The sequence below is a fragment of the Equus asinus genome, chromosome 5, assembly GCF_041296235.1.
Source record: "Equus asinus isolate D_3611 breed Donkey chromosome 5, EquAss-T2T_v2, whole genome shotgun sequence".
In the NCBI taxonomy this organism is placed as follows: domain Eukaryota; kingdom Metazoa; phylum Chordata; class Mammalia; order Perissodactyla; family Equidae; genus Equus; species Equus asinus.
In genome coordinates, this window is record NC_091794.1 from 1,156,680 (window position 1) to 1,167,448 (window position 10,769).

Consider the following 10,769-nt stretch of genomic DNA (forward strand, 5'->3'; position numbering starts at 1 on the left):
GAAATCAATGAAATCTAATCCTGTTTCCTTGAGAAAATTGCTGAATTACACAACAGGAAAGATATTTGAAGAAATATGGACATTTTACAAATTTGATGAAAATTGTAATGCAGTGCAAGAAAATCAAAGACAAAAACAAGATACATGAAGAAAACTACACCAAGGCACATCCTAATAAAACCTACTGAAAGCAATGCTAAATAGAATAATGCAACCAGAGCGGAAGAGAAACATTATGCACAGAGGAATAGAAATATAGACGACGGTAAATTTCTTATTGGAAGCAAAGCAAGTGAGAAGACAGTGGTGTAACCTTTTTGAAGAACTGAAGAAAACAAAGTAAAACTGAAAGAAAAAACCCTATCTATTTACTATCTATTCTATGCCAGGGAAACTATCTTTCAGACACAAAGGCAAAATAAATACTTTTGCAGAATTAGTCACCACAGACCACACCAAAAGTGAACATACAGAATGTCTTTCAGACACAGGAAAAAAAAATACCAGATGGAAATATGGATCTTCACAAAGGAATAAAGACAACTAGAAAAGGAAACTAGGTCAGTAGAAATATAAGATGTTTTGTACCTCTCTTCAAAATATAATATATTTTTTAAACAAAAGTAATAACAATATAGTGTGCAGTTAATAAAATGTAAAGATAAAATGTACGACAATCGCACCAAAGCTAGAGAGGATGGAAAAGGAACTAACCTGTTGTAAATTCAATCTAAATGTGAAGTCCTATGATATTACTCCAAAGTAGACTGTGATCAATTAAAGACGCATGCTCTAAGTCATAAAACAACTACGAAACTAGCAAGCAAACAGTTATGGCTACTATGTGAATAAAATAAACAAAATTAAATCATAGAAAATTATAAATACAAATGATGGCAGAAAAAGAGGACGCAGCAAATAAAGAACAGATGGGATATGTGGGAATAAATGGCAAGAGGAAAGGTTTAAATTAACTCATAACAATAATAACATTAAAATAGAATGTTATAAATACCCCAATTAAAAAGCAGAGGTTGTAAGGTTGAACGTAAAACAGCCAACTAATTACACGCTGCTGCAAGAAACACTCTTTAAATACAAGGACAAAAATCAGCCAAAGGAAAAGGAGGAAAAGGATCCATAACGCTAACAATGACCAAATGAAGCCAAGACGTGGCTGTGTTAATATCTGACAATTAGATTTCAGAGGCAAGTATATCACCAGGATACAGAAGTTCATTCCATAATGACAAAGAGTTCTATCCGTTAGGAATACATCACATCCTAAATGTTCACATACCTAATAACAGAGGTTCAAAATTCATAAGGAAAAAATGAAAGAACTGCAAGGAGACACTGAAAAATCCACAGCTATAGTTAGATAACACAAATCTCTTCCCTTAGTAACTGGCATAACAAGCATAAATCAGGATGGATATAGAAGATTTGAACCACTCTATTGACCAAGGCGACCTAATTGGCGTTGTCAGACACTCTACCAAACTACAAAAGAAAACAGATTCCACTAAATTGGGGGAAGAAAATTTACAAAGACTGCCATATTCTAGTCATAAACAAACCTCAGTATGTTCCAATAGGCTTGAGTGATAAAATGTCTGGTCCCTGAGTACAATGAAATTAAATTAGAAATCAATAACAGAAATGATATTTGGAAAATCTCTAGATGTTTGGAAATTAAATAAAATATTTCTAAATACTTCTGAGGCAAAGAAAAGAAAATGCAAGTGATATTAAATGGCTTTTGAACTGAATTAAAAAGAATACACAGCATTTCAAACTTCATGGCATGCCATTAAAGCAGTAGTTAGGGAGGAAATGTGTAACACTGGACCCCTATATTAGAAAAAAAAATTTTCTCAAATCAAAGACCTCAGATTCTGATGTAAGAAATGTGAGAACATACAAACTGGGTAGAAAAAAAGAATAAAAGAAGATCAGAGTGGAAGTCAATGAAATGGAAAACAAAACAATAGAGGAAATCAATGAAATCTAATCCTGTTTCCTTGAGAAAAACAATAAAATTAGTTTACTTCCAGCCAGACAAACCAGGAAAACATATAGAGAAGACTCAATTTATCAATATCAGGAATGAAAGAAGCACCATAATTTATAGATTCCACAGATATTAAAATGATACTAAGGAATATGGAAAACTTTATACCAATAAATTAAAAAAATTACAAAAAATGAAAAAAAAACCTTGAAAAACCAAAATGATCAAAGATCACTCAAGAAGAAATTGATAAACTGATAGCATTATAGCCATTAAAGAAACAGAAACTATAGTTAGAATCCTTTTACTGAAAGAAAACCCCAGGCCCAGATGGTTTCACTGGTGATTTCTACCAAATGTTTCATTAAAAAATAACATAAATACTTCAAAAACAGCTCTCAAACTGAGGAGTGGGCGCTGCATCCAAATGTTTTCTATACGAACAATATGACCTTAATACCAAAGCCAGACATTATAATAAAAGTAAACTACAGAACAATAATTTGCACAACATAGAAATTTTACATATGTAATTTAAGTTCCAAATCAGTTGATTTTGGGGAAGTGAAAAAGGAGATTATCCTGGGTAGTCCTGACTTAATCAGGTAAATATGCTTAATAAAGTACTCAACTCTTTTTTAATAACTTTATTTTATTGTAGTAAGAACACTTAACATGAGATCTACCCTCTTAAATGTTTAAGTGTATCGTAAAGTATTACTAGTTATAAGCACAGTGTTGCCCAGCAGATCTCTAGAGCTTATTTGTCTTGCATAATTGAGGCATTATTCTCGACTCTTCTTGAAGAGGGTGATTTTCCTTCCGACTCTGAAGAAGTAAGTTGATGTGTTCTAAGAGGGCCTGTGAGAGAGCCATATTGCAAAGAAGTCCATAGACTTCCAGGACCTGAAGGTCACCCTAGCTGACAGCTGGGGAAGAAGTGAGGATCTCAGTCCCATAACCACGAGGAACTGAGTTCTGCCCACAGCCAGGTGAGCGTGGAGGAGGAGCCCGAGCTTCAGAGAGGGTTGCAGCCTAATTGCAGCCGTGTGAGATACTCAGGAAAAGACATAGTTCAACTGTGTCTGCACTCCTGACCCAGAGAAACAGTGAGATCATAAACCTGCTGTTTTAAGCTGCTAAGTTTGTGATTACTTATGAAACAATAGAAAATTAAAACCAATTCAACAATATATTAAAAAGATAATAATTTAGACCAAAGGAGTTCATCCCAGGTATGCAAGGAATGGTTGGTTAACATTCTAAAATCAATTTATATAATCTACCTTATTAACAACTACAGTGGAATTATGAATATATAAATATATGTAGGAGAAACATTTGACAAAATTCAAGATATATCCTGATTAAAATATATCTTAGCTAAGCAAGAATATAAGAGAACTGTGTCAAATAACAAAGGTCATCTATGAAAAAAATTAGCTCTAGCATGCTCAATGCTGAAATAGTGAATGATTTTTTCATGAGGTTAGAAATAACACCAGGATGTCTGATCTCACCAATTCTACTCAACACTGTACTAACAGTTTTAGCCAGTGCAATAAGAAAGAAGAAAAATGTTCCAATTATGAAAAGGAATAAGTAAAACTATCATTATTTGCAGATGACATAATCATTCATATAGAAAATCTAAGAGAATCTACAAAAGAGCCAGTAAAACTAAAAGTGAGTTTAGCAAGTTTGCAGATACAAAATCAATACAGGCAATTTATTTGTGTTTCTATGTACTAGCAACAAAATGTCAAAAGTTGAAATTTAAAAATAATATCATTTTCAGTAGAACTAAAAATATAAAGTATTTAATGATAATACCAAAAAAGTTGAAAGACGTACAATTAAAATTGCAACACCTTTTAGACAGAAATTTAAAAAGATCTAACAAATTGTGAAGTGCATTGTGTTCATAGATTGGAGGAATTAATATTTTTAAGATGTCAATACTTCTGAAGTTGATTTATAGATTTAACACAATCCTAATCAAAATTCCAGTATGTTTTTGCTATTGTTGTTGAAATTAAATATTTGATTCTAAAATTTATTTTAAAATAAAAAAACTAGGATAGCCAAAACAATATTACAAATAGAGAAAACAGTTAAAGAGCCAATGATACCTGATTTCAAGACACATCCATATAGCTACAGTAATCACACAATTTGATATTGGTGGAAATAGAGACTAATAGGTCAATGGAACAGAATAAAGAGTCCAATAATTGACTTACATGTATATCAACAATTATTAGTTGACAAAAACACAAAGGAAATTAAGTGGAGAAAGAATACTCTGTACAAAATATTTCAGAAATATTTGGTGCCAAAAAATTGTTTTCTTCATACCTCATATCCTATACAAAACTAACACAAAATGTATTAAAGATTTAAATGTAAATTTTAAACTATACTTTATCTAAAAGAAAAAGAGAATATTGTGGAACTTTGGATTAAGCAAAGATTTATTGTATGCACATTAAAAATATGATCCGTAAAACAACAAGCTGAAAAATTGGAATTCATCCAGGCAAAAATTTTTCTGTTCAAAATACAGTGTTAAAATATTTCCAAATTTTATACCTGACAAAAATTTTATCCAGAATATATTAAGAAATCTCAAGATTAAATTTTAAAAATAGACAAAAAAATTATATAAGCACTTCATTAAAGAATAAAGATGGCAAATAAGTACATTAAAAGATATGTAACAGCACTACTTTTTAGTAAAATGCAAACTAAAATCATGGGATACAACTACAACATTATTAGACAGATTTAAAAAATGATCTATACGTTAAAGAGAATGAGTAATCATAACCTCCTGAAAGAAAAGCGTCAGGCCAAATGATTCACTGTAAATTTGACCAAATATATGGGGAAGAGGAGAGACTGATTTTCTGCAATCTCTTCCAGAAAACAGAAGCAGAGGGAACACTTTCTAACTAATTCTATGAGGCCAGAGTTATTCTAATTATTCCAAAACCAGATAAAATATTACAAGAAAGGAAAACTACAGACAAATATCTCTCAGTGAACATAGATGTAGAAACCTCAACAAAATATTAGCAAATTGGATCCAACAATGCATCAAATAATTATACACCATTCCCAGATGGGATGTAACACACGGATGGAAGGGGTATAGTGGGCTGCTCTGACACTGGGAAGTCAATCAGTGTAACCCAACACACCAACAGGCCAAAGAGAAAAAGTCATGTAAAATTGATACAAGAGCACTGGCCAAAATCCAACACCAATTCATGATGAAACTACCAGCTTCTTTTCTCCAGAAAGACAGCCTATGTTGAAACTCAACTTCTCAATACAATCCCCACACCCAATCCCAGTGGTAAACAACATAATTTGAACCTACCAGTGCACATTCCAAGAAAGCTCTCTGAAGAGCAAGAACCAAGCTTCAGATGTCTTGTCGCCCCACTTTCTAATCAAATTGCAATAGTAAAAGATTGAAACAAGGGGTGACGCCATGTTCTGGAGCATGGACATACAGTAGTCCCCCTTTATTCACAATGTTGCTTTCCACAGTTTCAGTTACCCGTAATCAACCACAGTTGGAAAATATTAACTGGGAACTTCCAGAAATAAATGATTCATACATTTTAAATTGCACACTGTTCTGAGTAGCATGATAAAATCTCAAGCCGTCCCACTCTGACCCACCCAGGATGGGAATTATCCCTTTTTCCCGTGAATCCACACTGTACATGCCACCAGCTGATAATCAATTAGTATCTGTCTGGGTTATGACATCAACTGTTATGTATCGCAGAGCTTGCATTCTAGGATCTCTTATTTTACTTAATAATGGCTCTAAAGTGGCAGAGTAGTGATGCTGGCAATTTAAATATGCCAAAGAGAAGGTACTCTTGTTAGGCTCTTACTGTGCCTAATTTACAAATTAAACTTTATCCTAAGTATGGATGTTTAGGAAAAAACATAGTATACATAGAGTTTGGTACTATCCAGATTTCAGGCATTCACTGGGGGCTTTGGATGTATCCCCTGCACATAAGGGGTGACCACTGTATGGTCTATCCAGCAGAGCCCTAACCTAATAATGCCTCTTTGCAGGGTGGTAAGATAAAGGATCTCCTGAGCCTTCTGCTCTGAGATCCAGTCTGCATCAAGTGACACTCTGTGTGTTTGCCCAAACTCTCAATCTGACATATTCTCTGTCTTCTGAAAAATAACGCTTTGTGAGCAAAGATTTTGTCTACTCAATACTCCACTAAAACACTAAGAACATTATGGCTCACACTCATCATGATTGCAATAAATAAAATCGCTCAGACTTCTGCTTCTGATTAATATATAAAACAAATTAACAATAAACAAACAATCTAGACATACTACAAAAATCTTACATTTTTAAACCCATTGTAGAACAGGGGATGAACAGAAACCTAACTAAACAAAATCCCCAACAAAGGGACCAAGGCTGATTTCAATCTGGCAGATTGGAAGGAGGGTAGGAGGGATCTATCATAGATGACAGAAGAAAACAGTGAATTTTTAACTAATATGCATTGGAAATGTGAGGGCCTACCTACAGATTAGAATCCTGAAAAGACAGGGACACAAAATTGGTTTATAACAATCTACTCACTCTTTCCCAAGCGCCCTCTCTGAGTGCACACAGGGAAAGGCCATGAATTTTGGTAGCAGTGAGAAGAACTGAAAGAAATCACTTTGGGGAATCTGGATCTGGGTGTAGTTTGTAGCTGAGAAGAAGAGCTGAAAGGAATCCTGTGAGGCGCTCGTGGCCAGTAATTACTGCATCTTCTGTGCCCTCCCTCTGAAACACAGGGAGGGGAAACACAGAGGAGAAAGGTCCTTTCAAGACAGTCTAGCCTTCCCAAATGCAGCAGGCTGGTCATTGTTTAAAGGAAGGCAGGAAAGCTGAGGCCTTCTGAGGTGCTACCACAGTCCTTGCTCTGGTGAAGCCATGCTCTGAAGGCTGGGGCAGGACAGCAGAGGAGCTCTGCTGAGGTGCCAAAAGTCGGGGATAGGAAAGGAGAACAAGAGAACAGCCCAGGGAGTCCGAGGGCTGCTGTGGAGAGGAAGAGGGCCCACAGTGTAGAAAGTGTGTGGTCAATTCAAAGCATAAAAGAACCCCCAGAATCTCGCTACTCCTCAAACTTTAACCCTGGCTGAAGGACGCTTTGATGTTTTACACCAAACATTTAAAACCAGTGGTGAATTCTAACAAAATAGCAGCAAAGATTACACCTAATTCAACCGTGTATTTGAATGACCTAATTAACCCACATTACCGGTTGGCATACGAAGAGATACATTCTTTCTTAAAAGAAATATTATTTTCTTCCATATCTCTTGTTTTTCTGCACAAAGTGCCTGGCATACAGCATCTTGCATATGATAAAGCAGGAGAACCCAAACCATGATTGAGAGCAGAAATAGTCTATATAAGCAGATTCAGAGATGAGCCAAATGTTGGAATTTTAAGAACTTTTAAAATTAATCTTGATAAATATCTTAGTTAATCTAGTGAGAAATGTGGATAAAATGTCTAAAGAGACGGAGAATTTGAGCACTCAAGGGCAAGTATAAAAATGAGTCAAATTGAATTGTTAATGGTAAAAAATGCAATATGATAAACAAAGAATGAATTCAATGGTTTTAACAGCAATGTAACACAGGAGAGAAATGATCAAAGCATTTTATGCCAGTTCTAAATTTAGTATTCAAACTGGAGCAAAGTGAGAAAAACAGAGGAAAAATTGGAACAGAGCAGGCAAGATCCATGGCACAATATCATAAGATCTAAAATGTATTTAATTTAATTTCAGAAAGGAGCATAGAGAGAAAATAAGGAAGAGAGATATTAGAAGATATATTTATTGAAAATGGTCTGAAGCTTGTAAGAAATATTAACTCAAGGTTTGAAACAGATCAGTAAATCTCAGTTGGGACAAATTCAAAGAAAACAACATTCTGAAACTTAAAAGTCAAGATGCTGACAATGAAAGATAACCCGAAAACCTCGAAGGCAGTTGGGACAAAAAGCCACATTCCACACAGAGCAGCAGTGAGCGATGCAGATGCGAGCAGAATTCATCTGGAACAGTGCGGTCAGAGCAGGATGGAAGGTGTGTCTGAAGTGCTGGAAGAGATCCTTCTAAACCTGCAGTTTTACATTTAGTTAAAGTATCCTTAAAAAAAGAGAAAATAAAGCTATTTTCAGAAGGACAAACTGACAAGAAAGTGAAGCAGTTTTTCAGGGTTTGAGGAATTATGTTATTCTAAGTCTCTTAAACTGTGATCTGTATAAGGTTATTTGAGGGTAGAATGTGATAAGTTAGACCCATATTGTGACATCTAGAGCACACACAAGAACTCATAAAGAGAAATGGGTAAAATTTCAACAGGGGAGATAAAATGGAATACTAAAAACACTTGACTCACCTTCCTGTTCCCCAAATAAAGATATCAAACACTTAATCAAAATTCTCCCCATGAAGAACATTTCTGGCCTAAATGACTTTACTGAAGTTCTTCCAGAAAGGAGAGGAGGAATAAGATACACTTTTCAGCTCATTTTATGAAGCCAGCATAACCCTGATAAAATAAGCTTTCAGTGATATTACAACAAACACTTTTCCTGGATCAATCATCCAAAGATAAAATGCCAGTACTTATTTTTCATTTAGACAATTGTTCTAAATAATCTTAAATCAATTTTTGTTCCTTTATTTCTCTGAATAAGAAAGAGAAATATTCTCTTAAGGACAAAAAGAAATGTTACATTTACAATTGTGCTGTACATCTCGTAACAAAACTGAAACTTTAAATTATTCATTTTTTGGCTTATTTGTAATTATTTATCCCATAAAAATTTTTTGTTAATAACACTGAATTGTAAAGTCCCATTTGATATTTTACATATTAGTGATATACTATATTTCTTTCTCCTTTCTGTATTATGAGTTTTAATAAGTAATGGCATTATGTTCTAAGAAAATGCATAATTTAACCATTCCTCTATTGATGGACATTGAATAGCATATCATTCTTTGGTTAGCTGTCCACATTCCTTCTGCATTAGTATCCTGTCCACCTGGATTTATTTGTGGCTTCTCTGTTCCTTCATGTGAATCTATGTCTCTGAATATATTACAGTCTTATTTTGTTTTACTAATGGTAAATTTACAGAATATTTACTCTCTGATGAGCCAAATCTCCATCCTCAATAATGTTTTCATGAAAATTTTGACATATATTTTTCAGATGATGTTCAGAATTAAATTTTCAAATTCCAAAAATAAAGTGTGTTGTATTTTTAATTGGACTTTCATTAATTTATATATATTGTTATAAACTACAGACATTTTAAAATATATTTTTCCTATTAGGAAAAATTTATGTTAGAGTTAACTATTCTCTTTGATATGCTACCTATATATTTTGAAAATAATTCTCTAAATACTCTTATAATATTCCAATATGTTCATTGGCAAATTTGTCTACCTCCCCTACTGAACTCTATGTGGGTTTATAAGGAAGAATTCATTCATGTTAATTTATTCAGTAATTTTAAGTACTCTAAAACTATTTTTTTTGCATAAATGAATGAGTGAATGGATAAAATATTTTCCATGTTAAAATTTCCCTGAGTAAATGAGGTCACATCAAAGATTATATTACAAATTTATGAGTAAATTAATACAGCTTGTAGTGAACAAAAGTCTTCTTATACTTTAGATATATATTTGAAGCCACTTGGTTTAATTTCAGTATCATTAAGAAAGTTAATTTGTGAGGGCATTTCTAGCAGATATACTCTTTAATTAGTTGTAGATATTTGTTACTAATTTGAAGTCATAATTCACTTTTCACAAGAAGAGATAACTTTTCATATCACTTAAAATATAAATTAAGCTGGAGTTTTGATGAACATATCATAGGAAATTTTTGTTTTCCAGAGAAAAATAGTCTTCTGCAGTGAACAAAATAATAGAGTCTTTAATTTTGTGTCTAACTTTGATGAAATAAAAATGAATCAACAGTAATTGAAAATAAGAGATGTAATCAATCTTTCATAGAAAGAAATATCATTAGAAACCATAAAGTTCTTAGTCACATATCAAAATAGATTAAATTCCATATTTTAACTTGAATAATTTCCACAACAATAAATAAAAGCCATAAGTTTCCCGACATTTTAAAGCTTAATATACTAGTTGGTATATCAAAGGGATTTTCATATATTCTTATTATATTCGTCCTTCAATGAAAAGGATGAACTGCTCTTTGGATTACAGAATTTTAGATTAAAAAGATCTTTTGGATATTAAATATTCATTCCCTCTCATTTTAAAGAGCAGTAAACTGGAAATTAATTAACTTACCAGAGGTTACACAGCAGAATGAAATGCAGATTCTGTAACAGACCCACTTCACTCAGCCCAGTGCAAACACTGGAAGTATTTGAATTATTGCTGTATTCTACATAACTTCAGTATTGAATTATCTGGTATTTTAGGTCAGCTATGGAGCATTTCTGAAGACGTCATACTATGGCAATGTGCATATCAAAAAGTATGTCTTTTAGCTGAATATTCGAAATTAGTCTTGAAAAGTAAATGAATAATATTTCCTCTTTCGGTGGTTTTTCTCCACATTTTCCCTCGTTCTTAAGCCTGTAAACATTTAAATACTTCTGTTAAACTTACACATTCTGGTGTATTTACTGATAAAAACA